At 38.4% G+C, this 22,115-nt stretch overlaps 1 long non-coding RNA gene across 8 annotated transcripts; it reads right to left on the reverse strand.

Moving 5' to 3' along the window:
* Positions 1-12,572: 12,572 nt before the first annotated feature.
* Positions 12,573-21,991, reverse strand: LOC308188891. 8 transcript variants are annotated; one of them, XR_013945842.1, is made up of 8 exons: positions 21,800-21,969; positions 21,498-21,616; positions 21,243-21,375; positions 18,063-18,185; positions 16,813-16,865; positions 15,924-15,973; positions 14,926-15,045; positions 12,573-12,885 (listed from the first exon to the last, which is right to left on the reverse strand). It is a non-coding gene; the product is annotated as an uncharacterized lncRNA (long non-coding RNA). The 8 variants fall into 8 exon arrangements; XR_013945840.1 differs by lacking the exon at positions 21,243-21,375 and having other exon boundaries at positions 21,849-21,991; XR_013945843.1 differs by lacking the exon at positions 21,243-21,375 and having other exon boundaries at positions 15,924-16,069; positions 21,800-21,956.
* Positions 21,992-22,115: the final 124 nt, after the last annotated feature.

Below are 22,115 nucleotides of genomic sequence, written 5' to 3' on the forward strand. Positions count from 1 at the left end.
GTACAAAAGTTTGTATGTGAAATGCAAAAACATTATAAATCAGAAAACATTTTGAAGAACATCTTGCCACAGGCATCCCAATTAATCACAAAAGTCTTGCAAACACAAAAGCAGCAAGAGCTTTGTCAGAATCTGTGTTACTAACACATGACAGAGATATAAAAGGAGAGTTCAAGGAAGATAAGACTGTATCAGAAAAGTGAAATTATTGATTTGTGCTGGTGTTTATAATGAAAAAGCTCAGAGAACATTTTTTGTGTGAAACAAGATTGAAATATCTGTTTTTTGTTTTGTTCTCTTGTTGTTTGGGGGTGTGGGGGGGATTATATTAGGTAAATAAAACAGCAGCAAATCTCCAAGATCAGATGCCACTCACCCAGCAGTCCTAGAGGAACCAATGTACAAAATCCTAACTATGCCTTTTATCACTTCAATGACTTCTAAGAGCTTCCAGCCTAGAAAAATGGAAGGCTGCACAAGTGACAAAACTTACTGAACAGGTCTCAGGAGCAAGGACATACTCAAGATCATTAGTCAAGCTTCTGTGTCAGGTAGATTGCTTGGAACATTCATAGTAGGTATACCCATAAATATCTCATAACAGAGAAGAAACAAGTAGACTTTATAGAGGGCTGTCATACCTCCTAGATGCATTGCACTTCTCTGAATACACCAATAAACATGTGAATGGGATGATTCACTTGCTAATATATTTGGATTCCCAATAGGCTTTAGCAGATTGGGAGACATAAAGAAGCTATAAGGAAGCTAGGCTGTCATGGAAAGAGGAGAAAGATATATTTAACTATTAAATAGTAACTTTAAAAAAGGAAAGAAACAACCAGCTCTCAAAGAAGTATCTGCTCCATTAACTTCATTTCTCAACCTAGCCATAACAGATCTGTAACAGAGGCTGAATAGTGAACAGAGATTGTTCGTAACACAAAATTTCTGATTCATATAAATTAAAATGTACTGCAGAAAGTTACAAAAACATCTCTGAATGACTGGACAATAAGATGTCAGGTAGTAATTCACACCATTAAATGTAGACTAACACATACCAGTTAGAATAACCTTAACTATATAAGGAGAATGGTAAGGTTTATGTCAATTATCATTCAAGATAGATCAGGGAAACTGGGAATATATAACAAAAGCAGACCTTTAAAAAAAATAACATATTAGAAGCTACCAATCTTATAGGAAAAGAATAGAGAAATTAAAAAATAAAATATTATCATGTTTTTAGTATCATAAATCTGTGATGGGTCTGCCCCTTGAATGGCATGGGCAGACCTGGTCACTGAAAGAAGATATATTAGAACAGAGAAGGTAAAGAAAAAAGCGATAGGATAGGGAGAGTTATAGAGTCATTCCATGAGGGGAAAAAAAATGAAATTAGCCAGATCTCCTCAGGCCGAAAAAGAGGCAATAAGTGACAGACATGATAGAGATCTGCAATTTCTGAAGGGCATGGAGAATGTGAACAGCGAAATGTTAAACTTCACACGATGCCACCAGACAACAGATTTAACACAAGCTGCTGAAAGTCCTTTTTCACACAGTAGATGACAAAATCACAGAACTGTTTACAACATACTATTACAGCGGCTAAAAGCAAAAGGGGCCCAAAAGCAGACAAATATGCAGAGAAGTCTATCAAAGATGTTTAAACACAACAGTAAAGGAGCCTCCAGCTCAAGAAGGACTTTAATGACAGTTTTCCAGAAGCCATGAAAATAAAATATGGGAAAATATTGCTGCTTAACTGCCCTACTAGTACATTTTTCCACTGGCACCTGGTACTGGCCATCATCAGGGAGAGGACAATATTCTCTTTCCACTAGCCCACTGTAAAGGTATTTATGCTGAAGAGCAGATTTTCACCAGCATGTGCGTGGCACGTTTTTTCCATTGACATAGTCCAGGTATACTGCATAGCTGGTCAGTGCAGGGTCACGGCACATTTTCAGCTCTCTACTTGGTGATTCTGGTCAGGTACAAGTACAAGTCCCTTTCCAGACATAAACATAAATTAAACGTGACCACAAGATATCCCTGGAGGAGCTACTGAAATAAGGGGAGGAGAAAGGGTAAAAAGAAATTAAAATAGCATACAATCAAACAGCAACCAAGCTCTTCCAAGCGTATTTTTCATCCACTGTTTATCCAGATCTCACACTAGCCTGAGAGCATATCATATGATTTGGGCCATGTTGAACTGGCACTGGGAACACACCAAACCTGACTTAGGCCCAATACGTACGTGAAATTACAAAAGCTCTTAAGAATTATATAAAGACTCTCCAAAGCTTTAAAAATATTGCATATTTCTTCTTTCAGGAAAGGTAAGAGTGTGACAAGAACCAGTTTTCTTCAGTGATTCTATTTTTCATCTTGCTAAAACCAGGAAAATACAAAGCATTTCTTTGTTTTTCTCAGCTGTTCCATTAATTATCAGATAACTTGTTCCGTATCTCCTTTTTACGGCCTAATAAGTGGAGTTCCCCAAGTGAGACCACAGTATCAACGGTTCCTCATTGCAATGTGTTACATTGCACACACTATATTCCAAAGAAAAAGCGCTTTAAAAAAAGTCTCAGAATATTACTACAGGCAGTGCTTGACACTGTTGACACGGTCTCCATGATAAAATGAATACCAGTGTGGAAAATATTAGCCGTAAGTTATCACTTAAACAGCATCTCTTCACATTAAATTACAAATGCAAGAAAGGCTCAGTCAGTTATAATAGCTTTATACTTGCTGGCACCACAATGTCATCTTTTCAACAAAATGGCCACCAGATCAACATACTGCAAAAACAATCATTTTGATCAGCATCAATGACTTTTGTTTTAGAATGGACAGAATTTCTACTGCGCAGCTTGAAGGCAGTTGGAAGTAGGGCCTCTCAGGTCACAGCATTGCTAATTTTGTCTACACCAAAAAATTGCAATAGAGGTTTCTACTGCCATAATGTGAACCCTAACTTGCATTTGTAAAGTGTTTCTGAGCTATTGGAAAGGCACAATCTAAATGCAAATTAATCTCTCAGTATAATTTGGACCACTCCAGAGCATTATCTATGTAAACAACTAGATTTTTATAGGGTTTTGAAGTTGCTTGTGAAGATAAATATCTCTGAAAATGAACAGACCCTACCACAGAAAATTTACTAAGGGAAAAATTGCAGCAGCCTTTTGGGGAACATTCTTAAGGGAGTATGTCATACACTAGGAAATCCATTCTGGATAATGCTATAAAATTGCTCACCTTACTTCATATGCCAAATTCTTCTCTATTGAATAACAATTTATGGTACACTGCAGTGTCTGCCAGAAACTGCTGAATGAAAGCCACAGCTGTGTCCATTATTGGGCAGAAACTACAGTGTTGTCTGATGCATTTATTCATTGCATGAATGAATTCCCTGTAAGCTTTTTCAATAACTATCTGGGCACTATATAGAAATGTCTTTATCACTTTTTGAGTGGTCTCCAAGGGCTGTTCCTGGTGACAAGCTTACTTTCCATACAGACAACAAATATGGGAGCAAAAGTCAAATGCGTGATCTGAAGATTTTTCCTGGAACCATGGAAAGACCACGTGCTTGAGGACATCTAGAGAGCCAGAATGCTGCTAATAGACTCTTTGGCAGCATAATATATGGTTAAACACATCAGCTGGTCTGTCCCCAGCTTTCCTATAAAGCATTTTGTGTAAAGATGTGGATCAACCTGGAGCTTATCGCGTTCTGACCCATTCATAAAACTGTACAGAGTGGAGAGTGCTCAATAGGGATGCAGTAGACATAGCCTAAGAGCACCATCATGTCACTCTCAAACTGAATGGTATCCTACCTTGTTAAGGAACATGATTCCTCATCTTTGAGAATCCAAAAGCAACAAGAGAAAAATCAAGACAACAAAATTTTAGATGCGTGTTTGCCAGAAAGTATCAGACACATTTCAAATGTTTCAGTTCAAGCTGATAATAAAAAGATCACAAATTTTCAAATTATACTAAAAGCAGAATGTATAAGAAATTCATATTTCCAGATTATTCAGTGCCCTGTTCAAATATTTGCCTAAAATGCTAGCTGTCACTTTTGCATTTGCTCAGCTCCATAGGTCGCATATACCCTTTGCTCCACAAAGAGGGGTGGGCTGAACAGAAGTAACTTCAGTTAGGCTATTCAAAAATAAATTAAAAAAAAAAAGGGAAGAAAAATGTGGCTTGGTGTAAGAGATAAGGCATACATGTTGGCATTTGAATCCAAAAGTGCTAAAACTTCAGTCCTGAACAGAACTGGGATAGATTAAATCACACTGGGAATATTTTATCACGGTTTTCAAGAAACACTTTTATTTTTAAGAAAAAGCTAGAGCTGATGCAATTGTATGATCCAGGCTTCACAGCAATTATCAACTTATGAATCCAGCTTTGATTAAAGAAGAAATCAAACACATCATAGGGAAGATTTCAAACAGTTCATTATTATACCCCAGCTAATCACTTTTAACATTTCTTACATTTGGGGAAACAGTGAAGAGCTGCAAACACTTACAGGAGCAGTACAAGGACACGTTCAACACACAATGAAGGGAAAGTCAGAAGGGCCATGGTGAGACAGGGCAGTTCTTGGGACCGGGCCCTTTCCCTGCTTGCCCTCTGGCTACCCCAGACCTGCAGCATCCCTTCCTGGGCAGCAGCAGCAGATGGCTCATGCACATCTGCATTCACCAACACCCTTCTTACCCCATTCTTAACACAGCATTTGAAGAGGATATTTCCATTCATTCCCTAAATAGTTGTCTCTCAAGTGCACTATGTACAATACAGGCCTTAACAGAGGAAAATAAAGAATAATAATAATAATAAAACAAAAATACCACTGTGAGCCACTCCACTGATTTAGAGTTGTGTCTCTCATGATGATGACCCAGGTTTGTGGATGGCCCCAGGGTTGCAGTTGCATAGCTTATAAGACTCAAAACCTACAGTCAGCTCCCTCACTTTACCCTCCACCTCAGGAGCTGGGAATCGGGACCAGTCTCCTCATATCTGTCGTGTTTCCAGTTGTCTATGTCCCTAAGGGAACTGCTGAGAGGAACGCAATCAAAGGCGGTGTCTGCTCAACACGTGAAAACGCTGCTCCCCCCAAAACCATCATGTGCAGTCTCCATACCTAGACGTTTTCAAGACCATATGCCTGAGAAACCAGAACTGACCTCAGATCTGACCTGGCTTTAGGCAGCAAGCGGGGGTTGAAACCAACCTGAATTATCCTCTGGCATTACAATTAACTGCAGGCAGTTCTGTCATGCTACTTTCAGATTTGTTAATGAAGGAGATTCTGCAGAACGAGGCTGGCAATTCAGCACTGTTCACCTCATTTTGGAGGTAACTATTGTAACTTAAAACCTGAAAACTGAATAATTGATAGAATGATAGAATTGTTAAGGTTGGAAGAGACCTTCAAGATCATCTGGTCCAACCATCACCCTACCACCAATGTCACCCACTAGACCATGTCCCTAAGCACCACATCCAACCTCTCCTTGAACACCCCCAGGGACGGTGACTCCACCACCTCCCTGGGCAACCCACTCCAATGCCTGACTGCTCTTTCTGAGAAGAAACGCCTCCTAATTTCCAACCTAAACCTCCCCTGGCACAACCTGAGACCATTTTATTTTTGATACTTGTCTGGACAGTTAGCTATCCAGAATACCAGCATCCCAGATACGTGGCCAGCATTAAAGTAGCACACATTCACGATCTCAACAAGTGTTATTATAATGGAGAAATTTGCATAGCATTATCCAGACTTCTCCAGGGGAATATTACCAGGATGAATTAAAGGTGTTATTAATGTTCTAGATTCCTACACACACACACACCAAGGCAAAATTTTTATTTAAGGGTTTATTAGCTATTGTAACTTTAAAAAAATTAAGTTAAACCAAACAAAAATAAATTTAAATTATTAAATTGAAAAATAAATTGTTTTGTTTAACAAATTTTAACAATTTTAATAAGGGTTTTATTAAAGCCAGAGTTTCAATGGTCTTCTGAAGCACTGCATGATCATTTTGTAGGTTTTAATTTCTTCTTCCCCTTCCCCACCTCCCAGCAAAGAAAAATTAGTGAAGAATTTGTTTTACATACCAAATTTCTCATAAGCTTTCTATTATGTTTTTTCAATTCAACTCTCAGAATGCAGAACTCTTAATTTCAGAATGAAATTAGATAGAACCAAAACCCACAGTCACTTAGAATACTTTCTGAACAGAGCTGGTGAGAACCCCAGTTATTCCATATCCATGTATATTCTCCCTCTCTTGATTCTTAGGAGTCTGAATCAAAATTCAGATTCAGTTTGGTCCAAAACTTTAGAAAAGGTTAAGATCAGTTTTGTTACTTGCGTGATCTCTATTTATGAGCACTGGATTTTGCAATCCTTGTTTACAAAACAATCAGAACATCTGGGATTACTGGAACTGAAACAAAAGGGATAGAGTTATAAAAAGGGGGGGGGGGGGGGGGGGGGGGCGGTGCAGCATAAATAACAAGCCAGGTGCTTCTACAAATTCCCAATCAGAACTGTATAGCCTTTCAATAGAATCAAGAGGAATATAGCTAGTGCTAATAAAATTAAATAGGTATGTTCAAATTACACTAAACGCTTCCTGACACTAAAAACATTTTGTTGTTGCTTTTGTTTTTAATGAATCTCACTAAACCCAGAAATGATAAAATCGCACTTAAATAACCAGAGAGTAAATTCAAAGCTTATGTTAGAACATTTGATCTAAACACCAAGCTTTCCAGAGTATGAACCAAGTTATATATATATGCTATATATACTTATATGTATATAAAATACTTCATATAAACACATATGTATATGTACATATATACACATAGGTAAAAACTCCAAATTTGTAAGTTCTTACAGACTTGTAGGTTCTACCTGCACAAGACTGATTGATCATTCGCTGTTGACCACATTGTTTCATGTAACTCTTTATTCAGGAGAAGATGCCTTAGCATTACTAGTCATCCAAAGTGTAGGGCTATCAAACCAAGCAAGCATGAGTGGATGATACCAGTTTTAGTTTCCCAGCATTCTAAAGTTTGCATTGGCATCATTGAAAAAGATACCAGAGAAACAAAGTAAAGCCTCAGTACAAAAGGACTTTGCTATGCATGAAGCATGCAAAACGTGCCAAGCATCATCAGTCATTTTCTCAAAATCTTTATCAAAATAAGCTTAGTTCCCAGACTCATACACAAATTTTTTTTCCATTGGAGACCAGATAGGAGGATCAATGACTACAGTGATCCTTGTAAGAGTCTAGATTTTGGCTTTAGCAAAATAAGGACTCAGGTTGAGCATGCACTCCAAGGTCTCATTGCTTCAGTTCAGCCAGCAAAACAGAAAAGATGAGACAAATGAAAGATCTACTAGTACTTTAATTAAGCTGATGACTCAGGTATTTTCTCTTGTAATTGTAGACTGACCAGAACACTTTGCCAGAGGATTTCTAGCTGTTCCAACCTGCCTAACCCATCTGTAGTATTTATAATTATTTGTATGCATACAAAAGAAAACAATGAGATGCACACAAATCTGTCTTGCACAGGTGAATCTCAAGGAGCACGTCATAAAACAAATGTTCATCAGTTATAGAACTCTGGGGTTTTGTTACGAGTGTGTACTATTTCTAGGTGTCTGCCACCAAACCTGGGCTGTTGAAAAGCAAAAGAAACAAGAAGAGAAGAAAAAGAAAAAAAATATTATAGTGAACTAAAATACCCCCAGATATTGTTAGGTTTTCAAAACCTAATTCCAAATTTAAAGTTAGTCTCCAAATGTCTCAGAAACTTGAATCTTCTTGTTCTCTACATATTCCATCTAAGCGTTTGGTGTCCTTTTATGCCTTTCCCATAATTTCACAGGATCCTATAAAACACATAGCATTTCCAAAGCACTTGCATGTCACTGGACCAAACTCAAAAGTTCCTGCTGTTCTTGCTTGTCCAAAACATGCAATCTTAAAAGGAGTTTTGTTCAAAAAAAGACTGAAGAGGGACCTGCAAATTCCACCCACCCAGCAGTTTCTCTGTGCTGAACAGATAGGCAGCACAGCTGTCAATTTTTCAGATCTGTGGTCTGAGGCATGCAGCCTGGGAGCTACATATCTCAACACTCCATCCTGCTTTTCTATAAGAGATGAGAGAGGCTGGGAAGATAACATCACTTGAAAAATGACTAAAATTATTCCTCCACCCAGATGATTTATTTGAACTGATAGCGATATGTTTTTCTTCTACACTGTTGCAGTATTATGCTTCTGCAACACAATAATCTCAGCTCTGAGCGCTCCTGGAGCAACAGCAGTGCAGCTTCAAACCTGTAACTGTTTATCCTTATTGGCATATCATTTCGTCTGTTCTCCTCCATTATCACATGCATCTTGATTTCAGTCTCCCTGACAAATCAAACACATTTTAGTCTCAGACAGAAGAAGGATTTCTTAATGTTTCTGTTGCTCAGAGCACAGCTTGTAACGTTACCGTGTCTCAAGCATGCCATAAACGTGGAATCTCTCTCAAACTGTGGAGCAGAGCCAAGACGAGATCAGAGCCACAGCAGCAGACAATATTTTATGCTCCAATTATCTAATACTCGACATTTTCATTCTGGAAAATTTCTAATTCAACAGCTTATTAAATGAAAAGTTTGTTACACTGCAGACATTAATGAGGCTTCTTTTACAGAATATATTTGTAAGTATTGCAAGGAAGCTTAATTAACAACATCCTTCTCTAGTCTTTTGTTAAATTCCTTCTAATTTAATTTATATGTTAAAGAATATATTCACTTGTATGGTTCTACTAGTGAATTAGGCAAAGATGTCTGATTGCATGATAATTAGAGAGATAGTGACCCTTCAGTACCTTGGAATATGGTACTTTTGTATTTAAATTTTAAAGTTCCACAAAATCTTTCATAGATTAAGAAAACTTTAAAAAAATTAAGCAAAGATTTTAATTAAAGATGAGTGGTACTGAAATTCTGTTCAATGACCCCCTCTGTTTATGCTTTCAGCAGATGAAAACACTCAGCTGAAAAGTGTAAAGCGACATCTGAGCTGCATTTCTTTTTTGTTGTTCTGTTGGCTTTTTTTTGTCTGAATATCAGTGGAGATATGTAATGTTTATAACCAATGAACACAATAAACACATTTGTGGCACTTCAAGAAAATTCATAACATTAGAAGACGTATATATTGACAATTATACTAACAATAATATCTTAGGAAAGGCAGGTAAGTTCCACCACCGCTCTTCATTTTGCTCAAGGATACAGGAGTAGATGCAGAGCTGGGGGGGCAATGAAAATTAAGCCTCTTTACCTAATGGAGATACCTTTCTCCAGAATGTGAGATTGACAACAAAGGCCTGGTTTAGACATTTTGAATCAACCTCTTGGGGAATCTCATTTTCCACCAATGACTGAAGAAAACACAAGTCACCCTCCCTGGGCTGAAGCTAGTTTTTCTGTAAATATCTATCAAGATAATTATATAGACGATAGTCCAACAGAACAGAGTCTGGTATTAACTTTTCTATTGAACTTAGTGCTACAATACCTTAACATTTTCTAACTACTTAAGTGAAGATAATCTTATTTTAGTATCATATAAATCCAGGGGAATCTTGGCACTGTATTCAGTGCAAGGTAAAAGGGACCTATATCAGAGTAACAACGTTACTTAGGTTATTTCCCATATGAAAGTGAAACCTCAAAGTAAACCAAGTACCTGTGTACATTTATTTTAGTTACTCTATCTATGGGATATTATTAAAAAAGACTTTAAAGAAAATTTATGCAGTTTTACTGCAATTTCCTTTTTTACCCAACACTCACTTCCAAACCTTTTGAAATATATTATGTTCAATTAAATTCTTTACCATCTTGCTCCTTAAAATTAACTAGGACTGAATTTTCAGTGTTATGCCTGGCCCTACATTTAATTACCCACACTTATATTCTAAGACACCATGCTGATTTCTGCCTAGAGGAAATGACCTAGGATCATTGGAAGCATATGAAGTTCATTTTAAGATGGAGCAATAACTTATATTAGAGGATGTAAAAGGTCTTAACCTCCAGTCCTTCAACATACTGCAGCAAAAAGTTCCCCTTTTTTAATTAAAAAGAAAAAAATACCATCTGCAATGCATTTTTCCCCCAAAGTCACTTAACAGTCTTTAAAGAAAAAGTGTCTCCCTGGCTAAATGACTGTGCATAAGTGTGTATACATATATAGAAGGCATCTTTCAGCTTGGCTAGCTGGCTTTGCTGGTTGTTCTGGGCATTAAATTTCCTTTGTGTTGCAGCCTTTCAGAATGTTCTAAAGCACAATCTTTATTTCTGTTAATTTTTCACTAGAAATAAAATAAAAATAAAATAGGGGACACACAGACACACACACTTTCCCCACAGTGTAAAGTCTTTCCAGATCTCCATCTTGCTTGAAATTCACTGCTAAAAATGTCTGACAGTTTCTGGAAGCACAGCTAGATTTGGTTGGCAGTTGCCAGTTCACAAAAACACGGTGCCTGCCTCTTCAAAACATAAATAAATGTGTGCAACTATCATACTGATTGTTTAGCGCTAGTCAGAGCATTGTGTTTGATTTTAGGGAACTAGTATAAGTTGGTTACTCAGAATATGAATTTTAGAAATGCTTCAGGAAATGAACAACAGACTTGCAGATCAATTTTGTCAAGTCATTATCATCTAATGAAATGCTGAGTTATTGACGCTTTCCGTTAAGAGCACTCTTTCTGGAATTTATACACTACTAACTCAGTAAGCTTGCAAGGACTGATCCTGACAGTGCTATAACCTTTCCTAAAACAGCAGACTGAGCTTTAGAGGCAGAGGCAATTGTATTTTGCCTTTGAATTATCAGGCCAGGATGTTCCAGCATAAATGATTATTGTAGGCAGGTTAGTCAAAGACTAAACCAAGGGGTACGCAAATACCTTGCAAAAAACATTGGCCTCTACTGAGAACATGTGATGGCAGCTCTGCAATGAGAAAATCCATAGGAGCAAGTTAGAACTGGAAGTATATTAAAGAGACTCCAAGAATACCTGGTCTCAAACAATGTAAGTCTTAAAAGATTAACAGCTACACCTTAATTTGGCCTTGCAAACATCTAAGTGGACATCACCAGAACAGGTTATCACAAGAACTACTGGAAGGAAGGGCTTTCTGGTTAAGTTTATCATGGACAAAAAATTCTTATTTGGACAGCTGCAAATTTCCAGCATTTCCTGATTTTACCTGGTCAGTGAAACAAAAATACAGAGGCCTGCAGCTGCATTAGACATCAACTGTTAAAGACTTATAAGCTTGTTAACATCAAGGTCTTTCCCCTGTTTCAATATCTAGAATTCCTAGCCTCACATCTTTTTTCCACTAATCCTCCAAAGCTGTCCCCCCATCTCAGACCTCTGTTCCTCCGATGCTGTTCTCACTACTGTTCAGCATACAGAAGGAGAAAGACAAATGTCTGAAGCTCCTTCTACCTCTCTAGGGCTTCCTCAGCCAGCTCTGCTAGGCCCCATTGGCCCTGGGGCAGCAACCGCTCACGCTGGTTTCATCCTGTGCAGGTACTCCAACACATGGAGTCATGGTCATGGGCCCACGTAATGTGGAATGTATCAAATGCCTTACCTTACCCATAAAATATGATGGGACAGAAAGAAGTTAAGATCAACTTGCCATTCAGCTACAGTCTAGACATAAAATCATTTTTAAGGATGGTCATTTCCTCCCTTGACAGGGGTATGTGAAACATAGTGGTTTAAATCTGAAAGAGTCCACCCTCTGCAGGAGTTTGTCCTGCATTCAAAATTTTGAAGAAGATACCACTGACTTCTTTTAATGTTTTCTTGCAAGTTTTGCACAAACTATTCTGACAGTGTTTCTACCAAAATCCTCCTGTCATCTCAAAACACACTTCAGGTCATTCTCCAAATATTTCCAGGCTTGCAAATCTCTCTTCAAGTCTGCTGCAAGTGCCAGCCTTTACCAAGTTTGTCACAGTGCTGGCTGAGAAAGATTATACAAACCAGCAAAAATGATTTCAAGTTTCAAAAGAATAATTTATGTCCAGTCCGTGGTTTGGACAAAGTTTCAGGTCAGATCTTTATTTTGCCTCCGCCAGTTCCCATATTGCAGTTTATGACGGAAACCTGAACCAAGGAATGCTCTTAGAGCAGCTACAACCAGTCTGGACACAAAACACTAAAATCAAACTCAGAGATTTGTTTGTTCAAGAGCACTGGCTGAGCACCTTTACCATGTGTTAAATACAAGTTATTTGAAAGGCATTCAAAAGCTAAATTGAGCTTAGTATTACCTTTTAAGTTTTATGGGTTGTGGAAATTTTCCCTGCTTAATTATCAAAGCATTTTATGGCCTTCTACAATCTCCAGGAAAAGAAGGACAGAACAGAGAGGTGGGGGAGGCATCCGGATGAAAGCCTGACCTCCAAAGCTCCTGGGGAAGCGTAGCGGTTGTTAGCCTCCAAAAGCAAAACAGCGACCGCCCTTTCCAGGAGAGCTAAAGGCTTTGAAATTAGAAGCTGAGATGCAACAGCTGGAGTGACCTGCATGGCACAGGCCTGTAGTGCCCGAGACAATGCACCAGCCACAGCTCCTCCGCAGTGGAGCACTCAGGAGGATGGCTGAGGCCTCCTGCTAGCCTCCTCTGATGGCAGCTCCTCCACTGCCTCATGGTCACCAAGAAAACAGGCATGCTGGCTTCAGATCACCGTGCTGTCTGGTCACCTAGTACAGAGCAACAGAACAAAGCGGCCTGTCTGTCTTATGAGCCTGGCTGAAACACTAAGCACCAAAGAGGGAAAAAACAATTTTAATCTAATTATGGCCCAGGTTATACCTTTAATAGCCAAGGTAAACAACGTCAAAAGGCACTGCTCTTCTCAGTCCCCATGGGCTAGGCTGAAGCAGCAAAATATCTGCAGAGCCTTTAGACCTGCCAGAAGCCACTGTCAAGGCCATGGAGAAGTGAACCAGGCTCTGCTAGAGGATCAGCCACACTCCAGGCAACTTGTTTCCTTTTCTGTGCCTTTCTTCACCCATTCTCCGAGTAGCTCAATTACTGTGACAGCAAAGAAGGACTCCGTCCCTTTGTGTTTGCACAGTCCAGTATTACAAGGCCCTGCTACCCAGCCCTCCACTTACAAATACTGCAGAATCAAATAATCGAAGAATAAACTCTTCTAATGCTTATCGAAATCCCATTACACTCCAGAGGGAATTTGGTACCTAAGCTTTTTGGAAATCCTGCTGGGAATTTAACTGGATGTTGTATAACTAAGGCTCCTTAAAAACATCATGACCTTACTAGCCTATCCTTTGAAGATTTTGGCATTCAATAGCAGTGACTATGAAAGACTTTACAGTGAACCATAAATTAATTTCCAAGTTACAGTAATAAGGGAGTGTCACATTTATTCAGACTGCTTCCTTCCTTTTTCTATCAGAAAAAGTTAAACACCAAGCACTGTAAATAACCTAGGCGCAGTTGCCAGCATCAAAGATTGGCCCAGGTTTTCAAACATTATTACAAGCTACTCGATGAGCTTCCTAATGCTGTTAGACAACCACCAACTCAACATTTTGGAAAGCACAGACTTGCTTAAGCACATATATTTCTTCCATAACACGTCTGAGTGGACAGTGGTTCTGACAGATGTATGTAATGCTGGTGTTGATCAGGTAGGACAGCAATACAGCCACTGCGTTGCAGCCAGTTCACCCACCAACATGCATTTTGCACACAAGGCATAGGATTTACGTGTGCAAGAATTAGTGCAGTTTTAGGTGCTCAATAGGTGTCAGGTGCAGTTATTTACTGTATATCATCAGGAGCAGCACTCAAGAGCTTAATTAATACCCTCTGTACTCGTATTTCCCCACGTATGTCTGGTTTGTATCAAATCATGGTCCACTTCAAGCCAAGAAATTGAAGTGGCAGCAAGACATTTGCATTTTGGCTTCACAACAAAGATAGCCCACCACTCTGCAAGATCTAAATAAAAAGAGAAGGGATTTTCAAGCTGGCAAGAGTAACAGAGAATATGGCAGAGAAAGAAAAGCTATACAGAAAAACAATTATAAAAATTAACCTGAAGATGTCAAAGGATGCTTCTAATAAAATGTGCACATGACAACCAGGAGATAAATTTACAAAATATACTCTTAATTTTCACAAGATATTTATACTGTCTGAAAACATTAAAATCTTGAGAAGTGAAACCCCCATCCCCTTAAAAAAAAAAAACTGCCTAGCTACAGGCTTTTCCCACCACTTTCCTTCCACCTGCCTTCAGCCAGGCAAATAGATTTGTGCCACATCACTGTGCTTTTACAAGAAACAGTCTGAGCAGCAAACTTCATGGTTTACTGAACCATCAGAAAAAGTGAATCAGCTTTGTGGATATGTCAGTTGCGCTGCCTCCTAGCACTGATGGGCACTTACTAAAGAGGAAAGGAAAAAAGGAACGGCATGAACAGAAGGAAAGGGTCATATCCTGTAGGGTCTTTACTCCAGCCCTCCCTCCACTTAAGACACAGTCCAACTGAACTCAGGGAGACTTTTTATAAAGCAATGAGAAGGATTAAACCCTGTATCCAGCATCGTGAGAAGTACCTCAGCAGGACATCCCCTTAAAACTGAGAACTGACAGCAAAGGACAATACATTCAACCGCATGGACACCTCACTTAGACAACTCTAAGTCAGATAGCATTTACATTTAAAATGCCAATAAAAGATTCAGCCCACTGATTACAAGTGCTTCACCTGGACAAGGCAGCTCTTCCCTCCTCCTGAAAAGGTCAGACCATGATGAAAGGAGACAGTCTGTACTGTATGCCTTGAAGTGAGACGCCTTAGTAAGCGGATTTACCAGCTTGCACGCTTCTGAGAAAAAAAAAAAATAGTGGCTATATCTATTAACAGGCAGGCCCAGAAAGCTTTCCTCTTCCCTCCCTGAGGAAAAGTGAAACCTTGGCAGCTAAAAATAAATAGAGATAAACAAATACCTGGAAAAATGAGAAATGACAACAGAACAGAAAAATAAGATAATTTTAGGTTTCTAAAGACTAAAGGAATGTACATGCCAGGTATAGAGGCTTCCTCTAAAGTCAGTCCCTGGGAGGTTAAGGCTATAAGTCTAGACAGAGGAACTCATCCTGCAGCCTAGGGCTGTTTAAGTAAATATGAAGGTGGCAAAGTCCCAAATCAGAATTTCTAGCTAGTAAAAAAGCAGGGCTACACACCAGCTTCACATCAAAAAGAAACAAACATTTTTGCTCAATAGTAGCAAGAAGGTACTAAAATAAATTAAAAGACAAGCTACCTCCAAGTTGGTAAAAATATGCAGAGAAAAAAAAACATAAGTCATTTTTATTTGCTTTGAAAAGGTTTGCACTCTTTTGATTTTTCTGCTTTAGAAGGGAAAAAAAAGTCTTATAAAAGTTAACAACTTTGTCTTTAATATGATATAGTCTTCTAATACTGAAACATACGGCTAATCTTATCACAAAATTGGCAAAAGGTATCTTAAGTCTTGGAGATACACTACTTTTAGTAATTCCTTGTGTTGTTGGTTCAGTTTATGCACAATTCAAACAGCTGAATTATTTTTAATCAAGGACAAACCATTATAATGTCCCTTTACATCAGTCTTTGTATTTGTTATTGATAATTTCCTGTAGCATTAGCAAAGTTTTGCTTTTGACTTTTAGATTTTTTTGTTTATTTGTTTTTATATCAGGGATGCTTTCAGTTGTACATACCTGGTTCCTGTTCTGTGAGTCACAACAAGCATCACCTTTGGTGCTCCTGTCTTGAAAAAATGCTACCAGTAAGGCCACTGCTATAGAAATCATCAGCAGACCAGATGCTTCGGACCAGGGTGCTGCAGTGCACTTCAACACAACCTCTGTCACAGAGTGGAGACAGGCACCTGCTGCCCTCCTAGGTTGTAGCTAATCATACAACCTGTGCTCACCCCCAGCCTCTGAAGCTTAAATTCGGTAGTTTTACAGAGAGAAGCTAAGTGCTGAAAAAAATGGGAGTAGGAATATTTATCTTAGGAATATATAACATATGGCATTCTGAAAATGAAGTTATCTTCCCCGTGAGTTAGCCTCTGGAATGCAAGGGAACTTACCACTGCTGTCCAGCTAAGGGGAGGTACTTTTTTTTTTAAATGTCATTCAGAGCTGTATTATTGTTGTAAAAGTATTTTTATCCCAACTGAAACTTGACCATCACCTCCACATCTATGACTAGAGTCTGCCAATTAAACGCAGTATATTTTCATTCATGCGGTCTGTTCAAAGCACTTCTTAATTTGCCTCCACACTGTTTACATTGTTATCAGTCCCGGTGCAGCTCTCCACTAGCTGATTAGCAGGAAGCACAGGATGGTGAAATGGTCAGTCGTGACAGCCAGGTCACGTAGCAATAACAATATACCTTGTACTTTCAGCCACATCAACAAGGGGAAATAAGATTTGCTGACTACAGTGGTACTGGTTCCTTAGTCCAGCTGAAGGGCTGCATCACCTGCTTCTTTGTAAAGGGTCCCAGGCTTGATGCTCAGCAATTGACTACAGTAGATAATAGGGATAAAAATGACAGCAAAAGGATGAAGCGAAGGAAAAGAGCAATGATGCATACCTTTACAGTACCAGGTATGGTGTTGTATCTTACAGTTTAATGGCAGCAGCCCCCTACAAGCGTAGAATATATATATACATATACATGGCAATGCATATTTTCAGCCCCTACATATCTACAAGAAATGAATAAACAGCAGCAGTGGCAAGCCATAAGATTGTCACCTAGATAAGTTCTATAAGTCTAGTATTTCAGATTTCTGAAAATAGACTTTGGCTGTTTGATTCAACCATAAATCAGGATTCCCGTTAATCTGGCTTTAGAGTGGCTTTCCTGTGCAGGTTTGAGCATCTCAAAGGAATATACTGTTCATTGATTTATGGACTAGTCTTGCTGAAAAGTTGATTTACCATTGCTTTCTGCAAACAGTGAATTGCAGCTAGCTGGTTTCTCTGAATATGCAAAGCCTGTACTGTATATAAAGGTGGGAGAGTTTGACAGTTTGCAACTAAGTAAATCACACTGATCCCAGTGTTTGCCTTGAGATTTACAGTGCACACTATAATTTAGGCACCAATGCTGACCCACAAAATACAGACAAACAGGAAAGTGTTTTGTCATCTTTTCATATATTATAGAACTACTTTAATTTATCAAAATTTTAGCACATTTTTTAACAAAACCCAATTTGAAAAGCACAAACAATAGCATCTAGAAATGGTTTCAAACTCAATTTGACAATAGTCTCAGCCAGTACATTTTAGCTCTTCAAGCAACCCCTAGGCTTCAAGAAGTTCCTTTTAGATTTCTAGCAATGCTTGCGTATTGTAACACAAGTCACTGCATACAGTCTCAATTAAAATAGCCACATCAGTGAGCATTAGCTTAGGAAAATTTCTAAAGCCCAGAATACACAAACAAACCATAAGTATTCTGAGACCAGTAGAAAAGACCCCAGTGGAGAATATCAAAAGTCACATTAGTTGTTCAATTGCTATTCTCTGTACATACTGCTGCTGTGCATTTGATACAAATACTGTCATATTTATTTTTTATGCCGATAAGACACAATCCTGCCATCAGCTAGAACTCTTTAACAGGTGTTTCAGAACAATACATATACTCAGGGTCAGTCTGCCAACCCACTCACCGCTTTTTTACAGCTCTCGTCTAAGATGAATAAATGTTAAAACAGCCATTTCATAAGTGGCTGTATGAAAAAGGAGGGGGAAAAAGTGTGGTAAGTTCAGGATCTTCTTGCCTCATATGTTCATCCCACCATAAGTGAAAAACTCAGTTCCAATACTCACAGTGCATGGGAGAGGTGCAGAAGGCAGACTGGAGGGCTCTAGGCTGGCTGTCAACAACACCCTCCATTCCTCCAGGAGAAGAAGGAAAGCAAACCCACACAATGTCTGGGTGATTACTATTCCCTGAAACCGCCAGCAGAACAGAGGTCAGTGATCTCAGGGTGAGACAGGGTGTTGTCTTAACTTTTCTTAAAGAAAAATTGAGTAATATTCACAAATCTAGATTCTTTGCCTACAGAGGTGACCCAGCTGTCACCATACTGCAGATATCCAGTTAGTAGATATTTTTCTTTTTGCTTTTGTTTAATTTGGCAGACTATAACTTGACATGTTCTTTATAGTGACTTGTCCTACTTCTGGCAAAAAATGTGCACCTCATTGGGCAGTTGAATAATGAGGAAAGATTATCTCCTTTGTAGAAAATTGTGCCGCCAGTGTCACAATATTAAGCCAGAGTAATTTATAACTACTTGTCTCCCTTCTCCTTTAATTTTGGCCTGGACACTAGGTCTTTTATATCAACTTTCAAGCTATTTTTCATTTTAGGGGCTAATCTGTTTGGTTACTGAAGTGGAATGACAGAACACACCTGTGATCAAAGGCAAGGTAGATGGAAAAAACATCTCTCTGGTTCATGTATATGTGTGTATTATCCTGACCCTGTAACACAGCGCTTCATATAAGTTTGGTCAATTATTAGACATTTTACAGTTATTTTCAGAACAAAGAAGCTATTGAGCAAGTTTGGCATGTGCTTGGTTCTTTATTAATTTAAACTGTCCCATGAAATGACTTGAGAGAGGTCAAATATTTTTAATAATAGAAAAAAATTAAAAGCCATCTCCTGTTTAAAAGAGTGTATTCACAGAGGCAAGAGCCAGAAATCATCATTCTTCAAGATGGAACAAGACCATCTCCTGCTACTCAAACCAACTGACCTATCAAGACACATTTCAGAGTAAAGAAATCACAGATTCAAGGCTCGCTGAGAGTTTTCAAGACTCAGATTAAAGTAATTCAGGGTTTTTCCCCAGGAGTACCTTTAAGTGCCTGTTTTATTCTAGTAGAGAACAAATGAAACTAAACTTTTAGTACTGCAGTTTTTCCACAGAGATGGAATTTCTCTCACCCAGTCAGTTTTCATTAATTTCAACTACATCATGAGAACACTGACACAGGATGGGACTGTAGCACTTATGGAACCAAGCTAAGAGCCTCAATCCCAGCCCAGCACTTCAAATAGGCCCAAGACTGCTAGCCTTACACTTAATGTTCCTTTTAAATTTAATATATTCTCAAACCAATCTTTGGTTTGGTCTTCTATCTCACCCAGGGAGCATGGGAAGAAGAAAAAATGGTGCAGAAGTAGGAATCACCTCTGAGCAGATTGTGAAGAACCTGGTTCTCAGTTTATCTCTGGTATATGTTGCTACTTCTGTCCCCTGTCAGATACCCAAGTCACGCTCCCCTTAACATTCTATTGAATCAGAACCTTCCTCCATTTGAAATTATAAATTGTTTGTGATTTTATTTTCCATTGCTATGGAGGTGACTACAGTGGAGCAGAACATGAAAGCAGCAAGTGACAGAAACTTAATGAGCTCCTTAAAGGGAGAAAGAAAATGGTATATCTAGACGCATCTAATTATTTCCCATAGCTGAGTAACATTAAAATCATGTAGAAAATAGAGAATTTCAAAAAAAAATCCCACTAAATAAATAAATAAATAATAATAGGATTTCAACACCTCTTTCCCACTTTAATGAAGCACATTCAAAATATAAAATATCTGTCCAGAAGAAACAGAAAAGTGTATATATTCATTTGCCTGGGAAGTATAATCTTGCATTGTTACAAGACACGTTTTCAGCCCTTCATAGATAAAGGAGCCGCTTTCCCAACTCCTTGAATATGCTTTTTCCTCACTGCTATGTGGGCCTCCATCTCCCCCACCCCCAAAGGATAAGCAATAAAAATACATCCATCTTTTTCTCTATGGGATTATAAAAAACAGGTGTTAGAAATTCCAGAGTTGTTCACTGCAAATCATTATACCATCTATGTGAGCAGAAAACGTGGTCTTCTAAATACCATCCTATTCCAGTGTCATGAAATCCTTTCTACTAGCACAAAAAAATGAATATACAAGTCAAGTAAAATAACACTTACAATGGTAAACAACATCTGTTTGTTTCAAGGCAATCTCATCCTGAGCTACCACTCTACAGCAAAGGAGAAGGTATTCTGACTGCACCACTCTCCAATACACCATAGGAATATTTCCTTCACAACAGTATAAAGAGTATCAATAGCAAGGTATCAGACAGCATCCAAAATTCTCAGTTCCTCTTTCTCACTGATCTGGTGCACAATAGCATCCAACAGTCATACAGCTCATAACTGCAACTTATACCGTATCTCCACATTGAGGACTGGATTCTGCCCCAAGAAAGAACAGGAGATCCCATGACTTTACAGAAAAGTGGAAAGGTGGAAGACAAGCTTTTGCCATTTTTTATTTGTGAGCAAGAAAAAAAAAAGAGTATTTTCTCAGTGATAAGATGATCAGTGAATTTTGGAGACAGTTTTTTGCTGTTGCAGAGGTGTCTGTAAACTGATAGTAGTTTATGTAAAATGATAAGTTTACAAATATTGGTCACACACAAATCAAACTTCTGGAAAAAAAAAAGAGAATAGAGCATTTTAAACCGAACTTTTTTTTAACCAATTTTTATTTCTGCATGTTCCTGTTCTATCTAGTTTTCGTTAAAGTCTGGAAGAAAAAAAAAAGTACAGATTATTCTTTTCATACCTTCACCTTGCTCGAAGTTAGAAAGCTTAGAGAAATGTTTGAGCAACTCTAAACAGGAAGAAAGAACTGTCAAGAACTCATTGCAAGTTTTGCTATGAAAAATCCAGTTCATCAAACTCAAGATTAGCAGTAGGAGGTAAGCACCCATTTCAACAGTAGCGGGTGTTTGGGTGTGAAGAAGTGGAAACTGAAAAAAGGGGAGAGGAGAATCCACTTAAGCCCAACAGTTCAGTAAGCAGTATATCCCCTTACTCTTAAGCACTATGAATCTATGAACCATGGACCCTGTAACGACTCACAAAATCAAACACCACAAAGGATAAAAAAAAAAAGTGCTTATGATTTTCAGAGGCAGATCGGTTCTCACCTTCACTGAAGTTTTCCATCCAACTTCATTTGAACTGTATTGAACCAGATCCTGAAGAAGGACTATTTTCCCCAAGACCACAAGCTACCAATAGCTAAGCAGGTTAGATTTTGTCTCTCCTCTCTCTACTCCGCTACATTCAACAAAACTAACGTTTAATCTTCTTTTCTGTTAAAATCAAACCCAGCTTTTAACAAGCAGGCCGTTTCCAGTAGTGTGTTTTCAAAAGGAAAATTCCTAAGAAGCTCTACTTACAATCAAGCCAACTTCTAGATTAGAGATCTAGATTAAGTAATTTGAAGAAGTTTCAAAGGAACATCAGTTTCTTCCACATGAATTCCCAAGTCTTTCCTCAGCTGCTCTTTGATAATCTTCTACAGTTGTTTTGTTTTGTTGCAGGAATGAAAAAGAAATTAAAAAAAGAAAAAGCTGGAGCTAGAAAAATCACTGTCTCTTTAAATACAAAAGGAGCACAAAGGAAAGGGAAAAAAACTATTTAATAGCATAAAGAATGACTTTCTGATGGCAAAACAAAGAGCACAAAGACTGAAAAACACCTTAGGCTTGCTGATAGATGGGATGGAGGTAGAAGAGCAGGCAACTCACTTCATAGCTTGTTCTAGGAAGCAAAAGAAGAAACATTCAGTCTTTTAAGGCTAGCATTATTCACAAGAACTAAAACCCTATAGTGCTACCTATAAAGAGACATGAGCTTGTTCTGCCTATAATCTAGCTGACAAGAATCCCACAGCTGTGGTTAGTAGGGCACCAAGCCCAAGCTAATAAAGTTCAGCTGAGGAGCAGGGTATATTAGTTTAGGCCTAGTGCCATACTAGTTTGCTCTATGGCTTCTAGTCAGCTCAGAGCAAAGAC

Source organism: Anser brachyrhynchus (genome assembly GCF_964034855.1).
Source record: "Anser brachyrhynchus genome assembly, chromosome: 2".
Taxonomy (NCBI): Eukaryota; Metazoa; Chordata; class Aves; order Anseriformes; family Anatidae; genus Anser; species Anser brachyrhynchus.